The 20776-nt window shown below is 63.9% G+C and overlaps 4 non-coding genes across 4 annotated transcripts; all 4 read left to right on the top strand.

Annotated features, from left to right (window-relative positions):
* Positions 1–415: 415 nt before the first annotated feature.
* On the top strand, positions 416–534 carry LOC131872306 (5S ribosomal RNA). The gene has a single exon (XR_009370469.1). It is a non-coding gene; the product is annotated as a 5S ribosomal RNA (ribosomal RNA).
* Positions 535–6450: 5916 nt separating this feature from the next.
* Positions 6451–6569, top strand: LOC131872305 (5S ribosomal RNA). The gene has a single exon (XR_009370468.1). It is a non-coding gene; the product is annotated as a 5S ribosomal RNA (ribosomal RNA).
* A 5988-nt stretch (positions 6570–12557) lies between these two features.
* On the top strand, positions 12558–12676 carry LOC131872304 (5S ribosomal RNA). Its single transcript, XR_009370467.1, has one exon. It is a non-coding gene; the product is annotated as a 5S ribosomal RNA (ribosomal RNA).
* Positions 12677–18591: 5915 nt separating this feature from the next.
* On the top strand, positions 18592–18710 carry LOC131872294 (5S ribosomal RNA). The gene has a single exon (XR_009370457.1). It is a non-coding gene; the product is annotated as a 5S ribosomal RNA (ribosomal RNA).
* Positions 18711–20776: the final 2066 nt, after the last annotated feature.

The following is a 20776-nucleotide window of genomic DNA, read 5'->3' as shown; positions in this document are numbered from 1 at the left end:
TGCTTGATCCCTATTTTGGGTGCCCACCTTGCACCAAGTGCGCACCCGGGGCAAACCGAGCGCCTTGGTGCACCGGGGCAAGATCGAGCGTGCACCCGAGGCGCCCCGAACATGCACCAAGGTGCACTCGGCCCACATGTGAGCGCAGGTCGTTGCGCCCGAGGTGGTGTGTGGGCACCGCGTTGCAGACGGGACACTGCACGCACACGACGCCCCGTCCAGGTGCACGCACGTAGGCCGGGCCGGGTGCACACCCGACGCCCTAGCAAGGTGCGCGCACCCGGGCAGGGCTCACACTTGGCGAACGGGGCGCACTTCGCGAGGGAGGGTGTGCACCTCGACGGGGGTGGGTGGCCGGGGTGGATTCGCACGTGGGTCGCGGTTTGCTAAGTACACACTGCGACAAGCTCATAACGGGTGCGATCATACCAGCGTTAGTGCACCGGATCCCATCAGAACTCCGCAGTTAAGCGCGCTTGGGCCGGAGTAGTACTGGGATGGGTGACCTCCCGGGAAGTCCCGGTGTTGCACCCTTTCTTAGTTTTTCGCCGGGCGTCGCAATGCTATTTGAATAAACCTTTTGCCCGTTTGCGTTCTCGTCGGGGCCGGGCCGGGCCGGGGTGCGCTGCCCGCACTACCGCGCGCGCGGGGGGCGACACCGAGCGCGCACCCGAGGCGCCCCGAGCACACAGGCCACGGTGCAACCCGGGCGTTGTGCGCGCACCCCGGTGCGCCCGAGGTGCTGCGCGCGCACCCAGGTGAAATCGGTGTGCACCTCGGCCAGTGCGCGCTCGGTCGAGTCGCGCACGTTGGCCAAGGTGCACGGTGATGTTTCTTACTCTAAGGTTCCGCACCAGACGCCCGGGACAGGTGAGCGAAGCTGGGCGGGGCCGGGTGCGCGGCCGGGGCAGGTGCACGCAGCTGGAGAGAGCTTTGGAGCACACCAGAGGTGCGCACCTTGGAGCACACTTCGGAGCGCACCAATGATGCGCTCCATTCAAAAGTTTCCTGAAAAGGCAAAAAAAGTTGAGATTATAGAATTTCCCACTTGAGAGATTGTAAAAAAAAAAAATTTAAAATGAAGGAAACGCGGGTGCCAAGGTGTGCGCGCCCGGGTGCGCAGCCCAGCCAAGGTGTGCGCACCAAGGCGCCCACCCTGGCGAAGGTGCACGCAAGGTGCGCACCCGAGGCAAACCGGACAATTAACCCAACTTTCGACTTCGCGCGCACCTGCGCACCTTGGAGCGCACTTCGGAGCGCTCCTTGTTGCGCACCAATCTTGGGCACCTCGGAGTGCACCATGGCGCCCACCAAGGTGCGCACCCGGGGCAAACCGAGCTCCGACTTCGTGCGCACCTTGGAGCGCACGAAAGGTGCGCACCATGGCGCCCACCAAGGTGCGCAGCCCAGCCAAGGCGTGCGCATCAAGGTGCGCACCCTGGCGAAGGTGCGCACCCGGGGCAAACCGAGCTCCGACTTCGTGCGCACCTTGGAGCGCACAAAGGGTGCGCAACCCAGCCAAGGTGTGCGCACCCCGGGCAAACCGAGCTCCGAATCGTGCGCACCTTGGAGCACACTTCGGAGCCCTCCTTGGTGCGCACCGATGTTGCGCACCTCGGAGCGCACCCGGGGAAAACAATGCAATTAACCCGACTTTCGACTTCGTGGGCACCTCGGAGCGCTCTCGGGTTCGCACCTCGGAGCACACCGAGGTGCGCACCTTTGATGCGCTGCCTTCACCAATTTCCAGAAAAGGCAAGAAAACATTGAGAAGGTGTGCGCACCGAGGTGCCCACCCTGGCGAAGGTGCACGCGAGGTGCGCACCCGGGGCAAACCGGGCTCCGACTTCGTGCACGCCATGCTGCGCACCTTGGAGGGCCATGGTGCGCACCTTGGAGCACACTTCGGAGCGCTCAATGGTGCCCAACCCAGCCAAGGTGCCCACCGCGGCGAAGGTGCACGCGAGGTGCGCACCCGGGGCAAACCCGGCTCCGACTTCGTGCACGCCGCACCTTGGAGCACACTTCGGAGCGCTCCTTGGTGCGCACCAGGGCGCGCAACCCAGCCGAGGTGCCCACCCCGGCGAAGGTGCACGCGGGGTGCGCACCCGAGGCAAACCGGGCTCCGACTTCGTGCACGCCATGGTGCCCACCGCGGCGAAGGTGCACGCGAGGTGCGCACCCGGGGCAAACCGGGCTCCGACTTCGTGCACGCCGCACCTTGGAGCACACTTCGGAGCGCTCCTTGGTGCGCACCAGGGCGCGCAACCCAGCCGAGGTGCCCACCCCGGCGAAGGTGCACGCGAGGTGCGCACCCGGGGCAAACCGGGCTCCGACTTCGTGCACGCCATGGTGCCCACCGCGGCGAAGGTGCACGCGAGGTGCGCACCCGGGGCAAACCGGGCTCCGACTTCGTGCACGCCGCACCTTGGAGCACACTTCGGAGCGCTCCTTGGTGCGCACCATGGTGCCCACCAGGGCGCGCAACCCCGCCGAAGGTGCACGCGAGGTGCGCACCCGGGGCAAACCGGGCTCCGACTTCGTGCACGCCGCACCTTGGAGCACACTTCGGAGCGCTCCTTGGTGCGCACCAGGGCGCGCAACCCCGCCGAAGGTGCACGCGAGGTGCGCACCCGGGGCAAACCGGGCTCCGACTTCGTGCACGCCATGGTGCGCACCAGGGTGCCCACCGCGGCGAAGGTGCGCACCCGGGGCAAACCGGGCTCCGACTTCGTGCACGCCGCACCTTGGAGCACACTTCGGAGCGCTCCTTGGTGCGCACCAGGGCGCGCAACCCAGCCGAGGTGCCCACCCCGGCGAAGGTGCACGCGAGGTGCGCACCCGGGGCAAACCGGGCTCCGACTTCGTGCACGCCATGGTGCCCACCGCGGCGAAGGTGCGCACCCGGGGCAAACCGGGCTAGGACTTCGTGCACGCCGCACCTTGGAGCACACTTCGGAGCGCTCCTTGGTGCGCACCATGGTGCCCACCAGGCCGCGCAACCCAGCCAAGGTGTGCGCACCAAGGTGCACGCGAGGTGCGCACCCGGGGCAAACCGGGGTCCGGCTTCGTGCACGCCGCACCTTGGAGCACACATCGGGGCGCTCCCGGGTTCGCACCGGCGTTGCGCACCGTGGTGGGCACCTCGGAGCGCACCGTGGTGGGCACCTCGGAGCACACCAAGGTGGGCAGCGAGGTGCGCACCTTTGATGCGATGCCTTCACTAATTTCCATAAAAGGCAAAAGAAAACGAGATTTTAAAATTTCCGTTTTGAAAGATAGTGAGAAAAAGGGAATGCTGGTGCCATCTTGAGCCCGCCCTGGTGCGCAGCCCAGCCAAGGTGTGCGCACCAAGGTGCCCACCCTGGCGAAGGTGCGCGCCCGGGCAATTAACCCAACTTCCAACTTCGCGCGCGCCAGGGTGGGAGCGCACCCAACAACCGGGCCTGGGAAGAGCCAATGCGAGAAACCCCACCAAACGCTCTGACAAAAAAAGAGGGGGCGCTCCAGTAACCCCGCTTCGGAGCGCACCCTGGGCAAACCCAGCCAGGGTGCCCACCCCGGCCAAGGTGCAGGCGAGGTGCGCACCCGGGGCAAACCGGGCTCCGACAACGTGCACGCCGCACCTTGGAGCACACTTCGTAGCGCTCCCGGGTGCGCACCTCAGAGCACACCAAGGTGGGCAGCGAGGTGCGCACCTTTGATGCGCTGCCTTCACTAATTTCCAGAAAAGGCAAAAAAAAGAGGAGATTTTAAAATTTCCGTTTTGAAAGATAGTGAAAAAAACGGAACGCGGGTGCCATCTTGAGCCCGCCCTGGTGCACAGCCCAGGTAAGGTGCCCACCCTGGCAAAGGTGCGCACCCGGGCAATTAACCCTACTTCCGACTTCGTGCGCGCCAGGGTGGCAACCGGGCCTGGGAAGAGCCAATGCGAGAAACCCCACCAAACGCTCCGACAAAAAAAGAGGCGGCGCTCCAATAACCCCGCTTCGGAGCGCAGCCGGGGCAAACCCAGCCAAGGTGCCCACCCCGACGAAGGTGCACGCGAGGTGCGCACCCGGGGCAAACCGGGCTCCGACAACGTGCACGCAGCACCTTGGAGCACACTTCGAAGCACTCCCGGGTGCCCACCGGCGTTGCGCACCGTGGTGGGCAGCGAGGTGCGCACCTTTGATGCGCTGCCTTCACTAATTTCCAGAAAAGGCAAAAAAAAATGAGATTTTAAAATTTCCGTTTTGAAAGATAGTGAAAAAAACGGAACGCGGGTGCCATCTTGAGCCCGCCCTGGTGCGCAGCCCAGGCAAGGCATGCGCACCAAGGTGCCCACCCGCGGTGCACACCCGGGGCAAACCGGGCTCCGACTTCGTGCAGGCCGCACCTTGGAGCACACTTCGGAGCGCTCCTTGGTGCGCACCATGGTGCCCACCAGGGCGCACCCGGGGCAAACCGGGCTCCGACTTCGTGCACGCCGCACCTTGGAGCACACATCGGAGCGCTCCCAGGTTCGCACCAGCGTTGCGCACCTTTGATGCGCTGCCTTCACTAATTTCCAGAAAAGGCAAAAAAAAACGATATTTTAAAATTTCCGTTCTGAAAGATAGTGAAAAAAACGGAACGCGGGTGCCATCTTGAGCCCTTCCTGGTGCGCAGCCCAGGCAAGTTGTGCGCACCAAGGTGCCCACCCTGGCGGAGGTGCGCGCCCGGGGCAAACCGGGCTCCGACTTCGTACACTGCATGGTGCCCACCAAGGCGCGCAACCCAGCCAAGGTGCCCACCGCAGCGAAGGTGCACGCGAGGTGCGCACCCGAGGTGCACACCCGGGGCAAACCGAGCTCCGACTTCGTGCACGCCGCACCTTGGAGCACACTTCAGAGCGCTCCTTGGTGCGCACCAGGGCGCGCAACCCAGCCAAGGTGCTCACCCCGGCGAAGGTGCACGCGAGGTGCGCACCCGGGGCAAGCCGGGCTCGGACTTCGTGCACGCCGCACCTTGGAGCACACATCGGAGCGCTCCCGGGTTCGCACCAGCATTGCGCACCTTTGATGCGCTGCCTTCACTAATTTCCAGAAAAGGCAAAAAAAAAAAAAAAACGAGATTTTAAAATTTCCGTTTTGAAAGATAGTGAAAAAAACGGAACGCGGGTGCCATCTTGAGCCCGCCCTGGTGTGCAGCCCAGGCAAGTTGTGCGCACCAAGGCACCCACCCTGGCCAAGGTGGGTCACGGGGTGGGTCCTAGGGTGGGTAACGGGGTGGGTACTAAGGTGCGTGCCAAGGTGGGTCATGGGGTGGGTGCCAAGGTGGGCACCAGGGTGGGTGTGCACCAACCCTAGCCAGGGTAGGTCACGGGGTGGTTGTCGGGGTGGGCGTCAAGGAGCCAAGGTGGGTGGCAAGTAGCCAAGTTGCGTGCCAAGGTGGGTGTCGGGGTGGGTGCCAAGGATCCAAGGTGGGTGCCAAGGAACCAAGGTGGGTGTCTGGGTGGGTGCCGAGGTGGGAGCCAGGGTGGGTCCCAAGGTGAGTGCAAAGGTGGGTGCCAGGGTCAAGGTGAGTGCCAATGTGGGTTCCAAGGTGCCAGGGTCAGGGTGAGTGCCAATGTGGGTTCAAAGGTGCTAAGTTGGGTGCGAGGTTGGGTGCGAGGGTGGGTGGGTGCCAAGGTGTGCTAGGTGGAAGCCCGGGTGGGTCGGCATCCCATGGGTGTCGAGTTGGGTGCCTGATGGGTGCTTCTTGTCAAGTTTTAGTCGTCGGGACTCATTTCGAGCCTTAGAGGTCGTTTCTTGTCCGGTTGCCCTGTCTTCGACCTGGGAACCCAATTTTGGTCCTCGGGTCCCATTTTTTTTTGTCTCGCATCCCACTTTTGGCCTGTGGCCTTTTCGGGGTCGATTCTCGTTTTGGGCATCAGAGCATGTTTCTTCTCCTAAAACCCAATATTTGTTTATTAAGTCTCGGAACACATTTTTGTTCTCGTGGACCCATCATGGGTCTTGGAACGCATTTGTGGTCCTTGGGTCCCATTTTGCATCCCGAAACTTGTGTTTTGGTGCTTGATCCCTATTTTGGGTGCCCACCTTGCACCAAGTGCGCACCCGGGGCAAACCGAGCGCCTTGGTGCACCGGGGCAAGATCGAGCGTGCACCCGAGGCGCCCCGAACATGCACCAAGGTGCACTCGGCCCACATGTGAGCGCAGGTCGTTGCGCCCGAGGTGGTGTGTGGGCACCGCGTTGCAGACGGGACACTGCACGCACACGACGCCCCGTCCAGGTGCACGCACGTAGGCCGGGCCGGGTGCACACCCGACGCCCTAGCAAGGTGCGCGCACCCGGGCAGGGCTCACACTTGGCGAACGGGGCGCACTTCGCGAGGGAGGGTGTGCACCTCGACGGGGGTGGGTGGCCGGGGTGGATTCGCACGTGGGTCGCGGTTTGCTAAGTACACACTGCGACAAGCTCATAACGGGTGCGATCATACCAGCGTTAGTGCACCGGATCCCATCAGAACTCCGCAGTTAAGCGCGCTTGGGCCGGAGTAGTACTGGGATGGGTGACCTCCCGGGAAGTCCCGGTGTTGCACCCTTTCTTAGTTTTTCGCCGGGCGTCGCAATGCTATTTGAATAAACCTTTTGCCCGTTTGCGTTCTCGTCGGGGCCGGGCCGGGCCGGGGTGCGCTGCCCGCACTACCGCGCGCGCGGGGGCGACACCGAGCGCGCACCCGAGGCGCCCCGAGCACACAGGCCACGGTGCAACCCGGGCGTTGTGCGCGCACCCCGGTGCGCCCGAGGTGCTGCGCGCGCACCCAGGTGAAATCGGTGTGCACCTCGGCCAGTGCGCGCTCGGTCGAGTCGCGCACGTTGGCCAAGGTGCACGGTGATGTTTCTTACTCTAAGGTTCCGCACCAGACGCCCGGGACAGGTGAGCGAAGCTGGGCGGGGCCGGGTGCGCGGCCGGGGCAGGTGCACGCAGCTGGAGAGAGCTTTGGAGCACACCAGAGGTGCGCACCTTGGAGCACACTTCGGAGCGCACCAATGATGCGCTCCATTCAAAAGTTTCCTGAAAAGGCAAAAAAAGTTGAGATTATAGAATTTCCCACTTGAGAGATTGTAAAAAAAAAAAATTTAAAATGAAGGAAACGCGGGTGCCAAGGTGTGCGCGCCCGGGTGCGCAGCCCAGCCAAGGTGTGCGCACCAAGGCGCCCACCCTGGCGAAGGTGCACGCAAGGTGCGCACCCGAGGCAAACCGGACAATTAACCCAACTTTCGACTTCGCGCGCACCTGCGCACCTTGGAGCGCACTTCGGAGCGCTCCTTGGTGCGCACCAATCTTGGGCACCTCGGAGTGCACCATGGCGCCCACCAAGGTGCGCACCCGGGGCAAACCGAGCTCCGACTTCGTGCGCACCTTGGAGCGCACGAAAGGTGCGCACCATGGCGCCCACCAAGGTGCGCAGCCCAGCCAAGGCGTGCGCATCAAGGTGCGCACCCTGGCGAAGGTGCGCACCCGGGGCAAACCGAGCTCCGACTTCGTGCGCACCTTGGAGCGCACAAAGGGTGCGCAACCCAGCCAAGGTGTGCGCACCCCGGGCAAACCGAGCTCCGAATCGTGCGCACCTTGGAGCACACTTCGGAGCCCTCCTTGGTGCGCACCGATGTTGCGCACCTCGGAGCGCACCCGGGGAAAACAATGCAATTAACCCGACTTTCGACTTCGTGGGCACCTCGGAGCGCTCTCGGGTTCGCACCTCGGAGCACACCGAGGTGCGCACCTTTGATGCGCTGCCTTCACCAATTTCCAGAAAAGGCAAGAAAACATTGAGAAGGTGTGCGCACCGAGGTGCCCACCCTGGCGAAGGTGCACGCGAGGTGCGCACCCGGGGCAAACCGGGCTCCGACTTCGTGCACGCCATGCTGCGCACCTTGGAGGGCCATGGTGCGCACCTTGGAGCACACTTCGGAGCGCTCAATGGTGCCCAACCCAGCCAAGGTGCCCACCGCGGCGAAGGTGCACGCGAGGTGCGCACCCGGGGAAACCGGGCTCCGACTTCGTGCACGCCGCACCTTGGAGCACACTTCGGAGCGCTCCTTGGTGCGCACCAGGGCGCGCAACCCAGCCGAGGTGCCCACCCCGGCGAAGGTGCACGCGGGGTGCGCACCCGGGGCAAACCGGGCTCCGACTTCGTGCACGCCATGGTGCCCACCGCGGCGAAGGTGCACGCGAGGTGCGCACCCGGGGCAAACCGGGCTCCGACTTCGTGCACGCCGCACCTTGGAGCACACTTCGGAGCGCTCCTTGGTGCGCACCAGGGCGCGCAACCCAGCCGAGGTGCCCACCCCAGCGAAGGTGCACGCGAGGTGCGCACCCGGGGCAAACCGGGCTCCGACTTCGTGCACGCCATGGTGCCCACCGCGGCGAAGGTGCACGCGAGGTGCGCACCCGGGGCAAACCGGGCTCCGACTTCGTGCACGCCATGGTGCCCACCGCGGCGAAGGTGCACGCGAGGTGCGCACCCGGGGCAAACCGGGCTCCGACTTCGTGCACGCCGCACCTTGGAGCACACTTCGGAGCGCTCCTTGGTGCGCACCATGGTGCCCACCAGGGCGCGCAACCCCGCCGAAGGTGCACGCGAGGTGCGCACCCGGGGCAAACCGGGCTCCGACTTCGTGCACGCCGCACCTTGGAGCACACTTCGGAGCGCTCCTTGGTGCGCACCAGGGCGCGCAACCCCGCCGAAGGTGCACGCGAGGTGCGCACCCGGGGCAAACCGGGCTCCGACTTCGTGCACGCCATGGTGCGCACCAGGGTGCCCACCGCGGCGAAGGTGCGCACCCGGGGCAAACCGGGCTCCGACTTCGTGCACGCCGCACCTTGGAGCACACTTCGGAGCGCTCCTTGGTGCGCACCAGGGCGCGCAACCCAGCCGAGGTGCCCACCCCGGCGAAGGTGCACGCGAGGTGCGCACCCGGGGCAAACCGGGCTCCGACTTCGTGCACGCCATGGTGCCCACCGCGGCGAAGGTGCGCACCCGGGGCAAACCGGGCTAGGACTTCGTGCACGCCGCACCTTGGAGCACACTTCGGAGCGCTCCTTGGTGCGCACCATGGTGCCCACCAGGCCGCGCAACCCAGCCAAGGTGTGCGCACCAAGGTGCACGCGAGGTGCGCACCCGGGGCAAACCGGGGTCCGGCTTCGTGCACGCCGCACCTTGGAGCACACATCGGGGCGCTCCCGGGTTCGCACCGGCGTTGCGCACCGTGGTGGGCACCTCGGAGCGCACCGTGGTGGGCACCTCGGAGCACACCAAGGTGGGCAGCGAGGTGCGCACCTTTGATGCGATGCCTTCACTAATTTCCATAAAAGGCAAAAGAAAACGAGATTTTAAAATTTCCGTTTTGAAAGATAGTGAGAAAAAGGGAATGCTGGTGCCATCTTGAGCCCGCCCTGGTGCGCAGCCCAGCCAAGGTGTGCGCACCAAGGTGCCCACCCTGGCGAAGGTGCGCGCCCGGGCAATTAACCCAACTTCCAACTTCGCGCGCGCCAGGGTGGGAGCGCACCCAACAACCGGGCCTGGGAAGAGCCAATGCGAGAAACCCCACCAAACGCTCTGACAAAAAAAGAGGGGGCGCTCCAGTAACCCCGCTTCGGAGCGCACCCTGGGCAAACCCAGCCAGGGTGCCCACCTCGGCCAAGGTGCAGGCGAGGTGCGCACCCGGGGCAAACCGGGCTCCGACAACGTGCACGCCGCACCTTGGAGCACACTTCGTAGCGCTCCCGGGTGCGCACCTCAGAGCACACCAAGGTGGGCAGCGAGGTGCGCACCTTTGATGCGCTGCCTTCACTAATTTCCAGAAAAGGCAAAAAAAAGAGGAGATTTTAAAATTTCCGTTTTGAAAGATAGTGAAAAAAACGGAACGCGGGTGCCATCTTGAGCCCGCCCTGGTGCACAGCCCAGGTAAGGTGCCCACCCTGGCAAAGGTGCACACCCGGGCAATTAACCCTACTTCCGACTTCGTGCGCGCCAGGGTGGCAACCGGGCCTGGGAAGAGCCAATGCGAGAAACCCCACCAAACGCTCCGACAAAAAAAGAGGCGGCGCTCCAATAACCCCGCTTCGGAGCGCAGCCGGGGCAAACCCAGCCAAGGTGCCCACCCCGACGAAGGTGCACGCGAGGTGCGCACCCGGGGCAAACCGGGCTCCGACAACGTGCACGCAGCACCTTGGAGCACACTTCGAAGCACTCCCGGGTGCCCACCGGCGTTGCGCACCGTGGTGGGCAGCGAGGTGCGCACCTTTGATGCGCTGCCTTCACTAATTTCCAGAAAAGGCAAAAAAAAATGAGATTTTAAAATTTCCGTTTTGAAAGATAGTGAAAAAAACGGAACGCGGGTGCCATCTTGAGCCCGCCCTGGTGCGCAGCCCAGGCAAGGCATGCGCACCAAGGTGCCCACCCGCGGTGCACGCCCGGGGCAAACCGGGCTCCGACTTCGTGCAGGCCGCACCTTGGAGCACACTTCGGAGCGCTCCTTGGTGCGCACCATGGTGCCCACCAGGGCGCACCCGGGGCAAACTGGGCTCCGACTTCGTGCACGCCGCACCTTGGAGCACACATCGGAGCGCTCCCAGGTTCGCACCAGCGTTGCGCACCTTTGATGCGCTGCCTTCACTAATTTCCAGAAAAGGCAAAAAAAAACGATATTTTAAAATTTCCGTTCTGAAAGATAGTGAAAAAAACGGAACGCGGGTGCCATCTTGAGCCCTTCCTGGTGCGCAGCCCAGGCAAGTTGTGCGCACCAAGGTGCCCACCCTGGCGGAGGTGCGCGCCCGGGGCAAACCGGGCTCCGACTTCGTGCACTGCATGGTGCCCACCAAGGCGCGCAACCCAGCCAAGGTGCCCACCGCAGCGAAGGTGCACGCGAGGTGCGCACCCGAGGTGCACACCCGGGGCAAACCGAGCTCCGACTTCGTGCACGCCGCACCTTGGAGCACACTTCAGAGCGCTCCTTGGTGCGCACCAGGGCGCGCAACCCAGCCAAGGTGCTCACCCCGGCGAAGGTGCACGCGAGGTGCGCACCCGGGGCAAGCCGGGCTCGGACTTCGTGCACGCCGCACCTTGGAGCACACATCGGAGCGCTCCCGGGTTCGCACCAGCATTGCGCACCTTTGATGCGCTGCCTTCACTAATTTCCAGAAAAGGCAAAAAAAAAAAAAAAACGAGATTTTAAAATTTCCGTTTTGAAAGATAGTGAAAAAAACGGAACGCGGGTGCCATCTTGAGCCCGCCCTGGTGTGCAGCCCAGGCAAGTTGTGCGCACCAAGGCACCCACCCTGGCCAAGGTGGGTCACGGGGTGGGTCCTAGGGTGGGTAACGGGGTGGGTACTAAGGTGCGTGCCAAGGTGGGTCATGGGGTGGGTGCCAAGGTGGGCACCAGGGTGGGTGTGCACCAACCCTAGCCAGGGTAGGTCACGGGGTGGTTGTCGGGGTGGGCGTCAAGGAGCCAAGGTGGGTGGCAAGTAGCCAAGTTGCGTGCCAAGGTGGGTGTCGGGGTGGGTGCCAAGGATCCAAGGTGGGTGCCAAGGAACCAAGGTGGGTGTCTGGGTGGGTGCCGAGGTGGGAGCCAGGGTGGGTCCCAAGGTGAGTGCAAAGGTGGGTGCCAGGGTCAAGGTGAGTGCCAATGTGGGTTCCAAGGTGCCAGGGTCAGGGTGAGTGCCAATGTGGGTTCAAAGGTGCTAAGTTGGGTGCGAGGTTGGGTGCGAGGGTGGGTGGGTGCCAAGGTGTGCTAGGTGGAAGCCCGGGTGGGTCGGCATCCCATGGGTGTCGAGTTGGGTGCCTGATGGGTGCTTCTTGTCAAGTTTTAGTCGTCGGGACTCATTTCGAGCCTTAGAGGTCGTTTCTTGTCCGGTTGCCCTGTCTTCGACCTGGGAACCCAATTTTGGTCCTCGGGTCCCATTTTTTTTTGTCTCGCATCCCACTTTTGGCCTGTGGCCTTTTCGGGGTCGATTCTCGTTTTGGGCATCAGAGCATGTTTCTTCTCCTAAAACCCAATATTTGTTTATTAAGTCTCGGAACACATTTTTGTTCTCGTGGACCCATCATGGGTCTTGGAACGCATTTGTGGTCCTTGGGTCCCATTTTGCATCCCGAAACTTGTGTTTTGGTGCTTGATCCCTATTTTGGGTGCCCACCTTGCACCAAGTGCGCACCCGGGGCAAACCGAGCGCCTTGGTGCACCGGGGCAAGATCGAGCGTGCACCCGAGGCGCCCCGAACATGCACCAAGGTGCACTCGGCCCACATGTGAGCGCAGGTCGTTGCGCCCGAGGTGGTGTGTGGGCACCGCGTTGCAGACGGGACACTGCACGCACACGACGCCCCGTCCAGGTGCACGCACGTAGGCCGGGCCGGGTGCACACCCGACGCCCTAGCAAGGTGCGCGCACCCGGGCAGGGCTCACACTTGGCGAACGGGGCGCACTTCGCGAGGGAGGGTGTGCACCTCGACGGGGGTGGGTGGCCGGGGTGGATTCGCACGTGGGTCGCGGTTTGCTAAGTACACACTGCGACAAGCTCATAACGGGTGCGATCATACCAGCGTTAGTGCACCGGATCCCATCAGAACTCCGCAGTTAAGCGCGCTTGGGCCGGAGTAGTACTGGGATGGGTGACCTCCCGGGAAGTCCCGGTGTTGCACCCTTTCTTAGTTTTTCGCCGGGCGTCGCAATGCTATTTGAATAAACCTTTTGCCCGTTTGCGTTCTCGTCGGGGCCGGGCCGGGCCGGGGTGCGCTGCCCGCACTACCGCGCGCGCGGGGGCGACACCGAGCGCGCACCCGAGGCGCCCCGAGCACACAGGCCACGGTGCAACCCGGGCGTTGTGCGCGCACCCCGGTGCGCCCGAGGTGCTGCGCGCGCACCCAGGTGAAATCGGTGTGCACCTCGGCCAGTGCGCGCTCGGTCGAGTCGCGCACGTTGGCCAAGGTGCACGGTGATGTTTCTTACTCTAAGGTTCCGCACCAGACGCCCGGGACAGGTGAGCGAAGCTGGGCGGGGCCGGGTGCGCGGCCGGGGCAGGTGCACGCAGCTGGAGAGAGCTTTGGAGCACACCAGAGGTGCGCACCTTGGAGCACACTTCGGAGCGCACCAATGATGCGCTCCATTCAAAAGTTTCCTGAAAAGGCAAAAAAAGTTGAGATTATAGAATTTCCCACTTGAGAGATTGTAAAAAAAAAAAATTTAAAATGAAGGAAACGCGGGTGCCAAGGTGTGCGCGCCCGGGTGCGCAGCCCAGCCAAGGTGTGCGCACCAAGGCGCCCACCCTGGCGAAGGTGCACGCAAGGTGCGCACCCGAGGCAAACCGGACAATTAACCCAACTTTCGACTTCGCGCGCACCTGCGCACCTTGGAGCGCACTTCGGAGCGCTCCTTGGTGCGCACCAATCTTGGGCACCTCGGAGTGCACCATGGCGCCCACCAAGGTGCGCACCCGGGGCAAACCGAGCTCCGACTTCGTGCGCACCTTGGAGCGCACGAAAGGTGCGCACCATGGCGCCCACCAAGGTGCGCAGCCCAGCCAAGGCGTGCGCATCAAGGTGCGCACCCTGGCGAAGGTGCGCACCCGGGGCAAACCGAGCTCCGACTTCGTGCGCACCTTGGAGCGCACAAAGGGTGCGCAACCCAGCCAAGGTGTGCGCACCCCGGGCAAACCGAGCTCCGAATCGTGCGCACCTTGGAGCACACTTCGGAGCCCTCCTTGGTGCGCACCGATGTTGCGCACCTCGGAGCGCACCCGGGGAAAACAATGCAATTAACCCGACTTTCGACTTCGTGGGCACCTCGGAGCGCTCTCGGGTTCGCACCTCGGAGCACACCGAGGTGCGCACCTTTGATGCGCTGCCTTCACCAATTTCCAGAAAAGGCAAGAAAACATTGAGAAGGTGTGCGCACCGAGGTGCCCACCCTGGCGAAGGTGCACGCGAGGTGCGCACCCGGGGCAAACCGGGCTCCGACTTCGTGCACGCCATGCTGCGCACCTTGGAGGGCCATGGTGCGCACCTTGGAGCACACTTCGGAGCGCTCAATGGTGCCCAACCCAGCCAAGGTGCCCACCGCGGCGAAGGTGCACGCGAGGTGCGCACCCGGGGCAAACCGGGCTCCGACTTCGTGCACGCCGCACCTTGGAGCACACTTCGGAGCGCTCCTTGGTGCGCACCAGGGCGCGCAACCCAGCCGAGGTGCCCACCCCGGCGAAGGTGCACGCGGGGTGCGCACCCGGGGCAAACCGGGCTCCGACTTCGTGCACGCCATGGTGCCCACCGCGGCGAAGGTGCACGCGAGGTGCGCACCCGGGGCAAACCGGGCTCCGACTTCGTGCACGCCGCACCTTGGAGCACACTTCGGAGCGCTCCTTGGTGCGCACCAGGGCGCGCAACCCAGCCGAGGTGCCCACCCCGGCGAAGGTGCACGCGAGGTGCGCACCCGGGGCAAACCGGGCTCCGACTTCGTGCACGCCATGGTGCCCACCGCGGCGAAGGTGCACGCGAGGTGCGCACCCGGGGCAAACCGGGCTCCGACTTCGTGCACGCCGCACCTTGGAGCACACTTCGGAGCGCTCCTTGGTGCGCACCATGGTGCCCACCAGGGCGCGCAACCCCGCCGAAGGTGCACGCGAGGTGCGCACCCGGGGCAAACCGGGCTCCGACTTCGTGCACGCCGCACCTTGGAGCACACTTCGGAGCGCTCCTTGGTGCGCACCAGGGCGCGCAACCCCGCCGAAGGTGCACGCGAGGTGCGCACCCGGGGCAAACCGGGCTCCGACTTCGTGCACGCCATGGTGCGCACCAGGGTGCCCACCGCGGCGAAGGTGCGCACCCGGGGCAAACCGGGCTCCGACTTCGTGCACGCCGCACCTTGGAGCACACTTCGGAGCGCTCCTTGGTGCGCACCAGGGCGCGCAACCCAGCCGAGGTGCCCACCCCGGCGAAGGTGCACGCGAGGTGCGCACCCGGGGCAAACCGGGCTCCGACTTCGTGCACGCCATGGTGCCCACCGCGGCGAAGGTGCGCACCCGGGGCAAACCGGGCTAGGACTTCGTGCACGCCGCACCTTGGAGCACACTTTGGAGCGCTCCTTGGTGCGCACCATGGTGCCCACCAGGCCGCGCAACCCAGCCAAGGTGTGCGCACCAAGGTGCACGCGAGGTGCGCACCCGGGGCAAACCGGGGTCCGGCTTCGTGCACGCCGCACCTTGGAGCACACATCGGGGCGCTCCCGGGTTCGCACCGGCGTTGCGCACCGTGGTGGGCACCTCGGAGCGCACCGTGGTGGGCACCTCGGAGCACACCAAGGTGGGCAGCGAGGTGCGCACCTTTGATGCGATGCCTTCACTAATTTCCATAAAAGGCAAAAAAAAACGAGATTTTAAAATTTCCGTTTTGAAAGATAGTGAGAAAAAGGGAATGCTGGTGCCATCTTGAGCCCGCCCTGGTGCGCAGCCCAGCCAAGGTGTGCGCACCAAGGTGCCCACCCTGGCGAAGGTGCGCGCCCGGGCAATTAACCCAACTTCCAACTTCGCGCGCGCCAGGGTGGGAGCGCACCCAACAACCGGGCCTGGGAAGAGCCAATGCGAGAAACCCCACCAAACGCTCTGACAAAAAAAGAGGGGGCGCTCCAGTAACCCCGCTTCGGAGCGCACCCTGGGCAAACCCAGCCAGGGTGCCCACCCCGGCCAAGGTGCAGGCGAGGTGCGCACCCGGGGCAAACCGGGCTCCGACAACGTGCACGCCGCACCTTGGAGCACACTTCGTAGCGCTCCCGGGTGCGCACCTCAGAGCACACCAAGGTGGGCAGCGAGGTGCGCACCTTTGATGCGCTGCCTTCACTAATTTCCAGAAAAGGCAAAAAAAAGAGGAGATTTTAAAATTTCCGTTTTGAAAGATAGTGAAAAAAACGGAACGCGGGTGCCATCTTGAGCCCGCCCTGGTGCACAGCCCAGGTAAGGTGCCCACCCTGGCAAAGGTGCGCACCCGGGCAATTAACCCTACTTCCGACTTCGTGCGCGCCAGGGTGGCAACCGGGCCTGGGAAGAGCCAATGCGAGAAACCCCACCAAACGCTCCGACAAAAAAAGAGGCGGCGCTCCAATAACCCCGCTTCGGAGCGCAGCCGGGGCAAACCCAGCCAAGGTGCCCACCCCGACGAAGGTGCACGCGAGGTGCGCACCCGGGGCAAACCGGGCTCCGACAACGTGCACGCAGCACCTTGGAGCACACTTCGAAGCACTCCCGGGTGCCCACCGGCGTTGCGCACCGTGGTGGGCAGCGAGGTGCGCACCTTTGATGCGCTGCCTTCACTAATTTCCAGAAAAGGCAAAAAAAAATGAGATTTTAAAATTTCCGTTTTGAAAGATAGTGAAAAAAACGGAACGCGGGTGCCATCTTGAGCCCGCCCTGGTGCGCAGCCCAGGCAAGGCATGCGCACCAAGGTGCCCACCCGCGGTGCACGCCCGGGGCAAACCGGGCTCCGACTTCGTGCAGGCCGCACCTTGGAGCACACTTCGGAGCGCTCCTTGGTGCGCACCATGGTGCCCACCAGGGCGCACCCGGGGCAAACCGGGCTCCGACTTCGTGCACGCCGCACCTTGGAGCACACATCGGAGCGCTCCCAGGTTCGCACCAGCGTTGCGCACCTTTGATGCGCTGCCTTCACTAATTTCCAGAAAAGGCAAAAAAAAACGATATTTTAAAATTTCCGTTCTGAAAGATAGTGAAAAAAACGGAACGCGGGTGCCATCTTGAGCCCTTCCTGGTGCGCAGCCCAGGCAAGTTGTGCGCACCAAGGTGCCCACCCTGGCGGAGGTGCGCGCCCGGGGCAAACCGGGCTCCGACTTCGTGCACTGCATGGTGCCCACCAAGGCGCGCAACCCAGCCAAGGTGCCCACCGCAGCGAAGGTGCACGCGAGGTGCGCACCCGAGGTGCACACCCGGGGCAAACCGAGCTCCGACTTCGTGCACGCCGCACCTTGGAGCACACTTCAGAGCGCTCCTTGGTGCGCACCAGGGCGCGCAACCCAGCCAAGGTGCTCACCCCGGCGAAGGTGCACGCGAGGTGCGCACCCGGGGCAAGCCGGGCTCGGACTTCGTGCACGCCGCACCTTGGAGCACACATCGGAGCGCTCCCGGGTTCGCACCAGCATTGCGCACCTTTGATGCGCTGCCTTCACTAATTTCCAGAAAAGGCAAAAAAAAAAAAAAAACGAGATTTTAAAATTTCCGTTTTGAAAGATAGTGAAAAAAACGGAACGCGGGTGCCATCTTGAGCCCGCCCTGGTGTGCAGCCCAGGCAAGTTGTGCGCACCAAGGCACCCACCCTGGCCAAGGTGGGTCACGGGGTGGGTCCTAGGGTGGGTAACGGGGTGGGTACTAAGGTGCGTGCCAAGGTGGGTCATGGGGTGGGTGCCAAGGTGGGCACCAGGGTGGGTGTGCACCAACCCTAGCCAGGGTAGGTCACGGGGTGGTTGTCGGGGTGGGCGTCAAGGAGCCAAGGTGGGTGGCAAGTAGCCAAGTTGCGTGCCAAGGTGGGTGTCGGGGTGGGTGCCAAGGATCCAAGGTGGGTGCCAAGGAACCAAGGTGGGTGTCTGGGTGGGTGCCGAGGTGGGAGCCAGGGTGGGTCCCAAGGTGAGTGCAAAGGTGGGTGCCAGGGTCAAGGTGAGTGCCAATGTGGGTTCCAAGGTGCCAGGGTCAGGGTGAGTGCCAATGTGGGTTCAAAGGTGCTAAGTTGGGTGCGAGGTTGGGTGCGAGGGTGGGTGGGTGCCAAGGTGTGCTAGGTGGAAGCCCGGGTGGGTCGGCATCCCATGGGTGTCGAGTTGGGTGCCTGATGGGTGCTTCTTGTCAAGTTTTAGTCGTCGGGACTCATTTCGAGCCTTAGAGGTCGTTTCTTGTCCGGTTGCCCTGTCTTCGACCTGGGAACCCAATTTTGGTCCTCGGGTCCCATTTTTTTTTGTCTCGCATCCCACTTTTGGCCTGTGGCCTTTTCGGGGTCGATTCTCGTTTTGGGCATCAGAGCATGTTTCTTCTCCTAAAACCCAATATTTGTTTATTAAGTCTCGGAACACATTTTTGTTCTCGTGGACCCATCATGGGTCTTGGAACGCATTTGTGGTCCTTGGGTCCCATTTTGCATCCCGAAACTTGTGTTTTGGTGCTTGATCCCTATTTTGGGTGCCCACCTTGCACCAAGTGCGCACCCGGGGCAAACCGAGCGCCTTGGTGCACCGGGGCAAGATCGAGCGTGCACCCGAGGCGCCCCGAACATGCACCAAGGTGCACTCGGCCCACATGTGAGCGCAGGTCGTTGCGCCCGAGGTGGTGTGTGGGCACCGCGTTGCAGACGGGACACTGCACGCACACGACGCCCCGTCCAGGTGCACGCACGTAGGCCGGGCCGGGTGCACACCCGACGCCCTAGCAAGGTGCGCGCACCCGGGCAGGGCTCACACTTGGCGAACGGGGCGCACTTCGCGAGGGAGGGTGTGCACCTCGACGGGGGTGGGTGGCCGGGGTGGATTCGCACGTGGGTCGCGGTTTGCTAAGTACACACTGCGACAAGCTCATAACGGGTGCGATCATACCAGCGTTAGTGCACCGGATCCCATCAGAACTCCGCAGTTAAGCGCGCTTGGGCCGGAGTAGTACTGGGATGGGTGACCTCCCGGGAAGTCCCGGTGTTGCACCCTTTTTTAGTTTTTCGCCGGGCGTCGCAATGCTATTTGAATAAACCTTTTGCCCGTTTGCGTTCTCGTCGGGGCCGGGCCGGGCCGGGGTGCGCTGCCCGCACTACCGCGCGCGCGGGGGGCGACACCGAGCGCGCACCCGAGGCGCCCCGAGCACACAGGCCACGGTGCAACCCGGGCGTTGTGCGCGCACCCCGGTGCGCCCGAGGTGCTGCGCGCGCACCCAGGTGAAATCGGTGTGCACCTCGGCCAGTGCGCGCTCGGTCGAGTCGCGCACGTTGGCCAAGGTGCACGGTGATGTTTCTTACTCTAAGGTTCCGCACCAGACGCCCGGGACAGGTGAGCGAAGCTGGGCGGGGCCGGGTGCGCGGCCGGGGCAGGTGCACGCAGCTAGAGAGAGCTTTGGAGCACACCAGAGGTGCGCACCTTGGAGCACACTTCGGAGCGCACCAATGATGCGCTCCATTCAAAAGTTTCCTGAAAAGGCAAAAAAAGTTGAGATTATAGAATTTCCCACTTGAGAGATTGTAAAAAAAAAAAACTTAAAATGAAGGAAACGCGGGTGCCAAGGTGTGCGCGCCCGGGTGCGCAGCCCAGCCAAGGTGTGCGCACCAAGGCGCCCACCCTGGCGAAGGTGCACGCAAGGTGCGCACCCGAGGCAAACCGGACAATTAACCCAACTTTCGACTTCGCGCGCACCTGCGCACCTTGGAGCGCACTTCGGAGCGCTCCTTGGTGCGCACCAATCTTGGGCACCTCGGAGTGCACCATGGCGCCCACCAAGGTGCGCACCCGGGGCAAACCGAGCTCCGACTTCGTGCGCACCTTGGAGCGCACGAAAGGTGCGCACCATGGCGCCCACCAAGGTGCGCAGCCCAGCCAAGGCGTGCGCATCAAGGTGCGCACCCTGGCGAAGGTGCGCACCCGGGGCAAACCGAGCTCCGACTTCGTGCGCACCTTGGAGCGCACAAAGGGTGCGCAACCCAGCCAAGGTGTGCGCACCCCGGGCAAACCGAGCTCCGAATCGTGCGCACCTTGGAGCACACTTCGGAGCCCTCCTTGGTGCGCACCGATGTTGCGCACCTCGGAGCGCACCCGGGGAAAACAATGCAATTAACCCGACTTTCGACTTCGTGGGCACCTCGGAGCGCTCTCGGGTTCGCACCTCGGAGCACACCGAGGTGCGCACCTTTGATGCGCTGCCTTCACCAATTTCCAGAAAAGGCAAGAAAACATTGAGAAGGTGTGCGCACCGAGGTGCCCACCCTGGCGAAGGTGCACGCGAGGTGCGCACCCGGGGCAAACCGGGCTCCGACTTCGTGCACGCCATGCTGCGCACCTTGGAGGGCCATGGTGCGCACCTTGGAGCACACTTCGGAGCGCTCAATGGTGCCCAACCCAGCCAAGGTGCCCACCGCGGCGAAGGTGCACGCGAGGTGCGCACCCGGGGCAAACCGGGCTCCGACTTCGTGCACGCCGCACCTTGGAGCACACTTCGGAGCGCTCCTTGGTGCGCACCAGGGCGCGCAACCCAGCCGAGGTGCCCACCCCGGCGAAGGTGCACGCGGGGTGCGCACCCGGGGCAAACCGGGCTCCGACTTCGTGCACGCCATGGTGCCCACCGCGCCAAGGTGCACGCGAGGTGCGCACCCGGGGCAAACCGGGCTCCGACTTCGTGCACGCCGCACCTTGGAGCACACTTCGGAGCGCTCCTTGGTGCGCACCAGGGCGCGCAACCCAGCCGAGGTGCCCACCCCGGCGAAGGTGCACGCGAGGTGCGCACCCGGGGCAAACCGGGCTCCGACTTCGTGCACGCCATGGTGCCCACCGCGGCGAAGGTGCACGCGAGGTGCGCACCCGGGGCAAACCGGGCTCCGACTTCGTGCACGCCGCACCTTGGAGCACACTTCGGAGCGCTCCTTGGTGCGCACCATGGTGCCCACCAGGGCGCGCAACCCCACCAAACGCTCGGACAAAAAAAGAGGGGCCGCTCCAATAACCCCACTTCGGAGCGCACCAGAAACCCCACTGGACGCTTGGGCAAAAAAGTAATGCGCACCCGAAGCCCC

This window comes from Cryptomeria japonica, unplaced genomic scaffold (genome assembly GCF_030272615.1).
Source record: "Cryptomeria japonica unplaced genomic scaffold, Sugi_1.0 HiC_scaffold_552, whole genome shotgun sequence".
In the NCBI taxonomy this organism is placed as follows: Eukaryota; Viridiplantae; Streptophyta; class Pinopsida; order Cupressales; family Cupressaceae; genus Cryptomeria; species Cryptomeria japonica.
The sequence above is the reverse complement of the archived record's forward strand: the minus strand, read 5'-3'. Positions and strand labels throughout refer to the sequence as shown.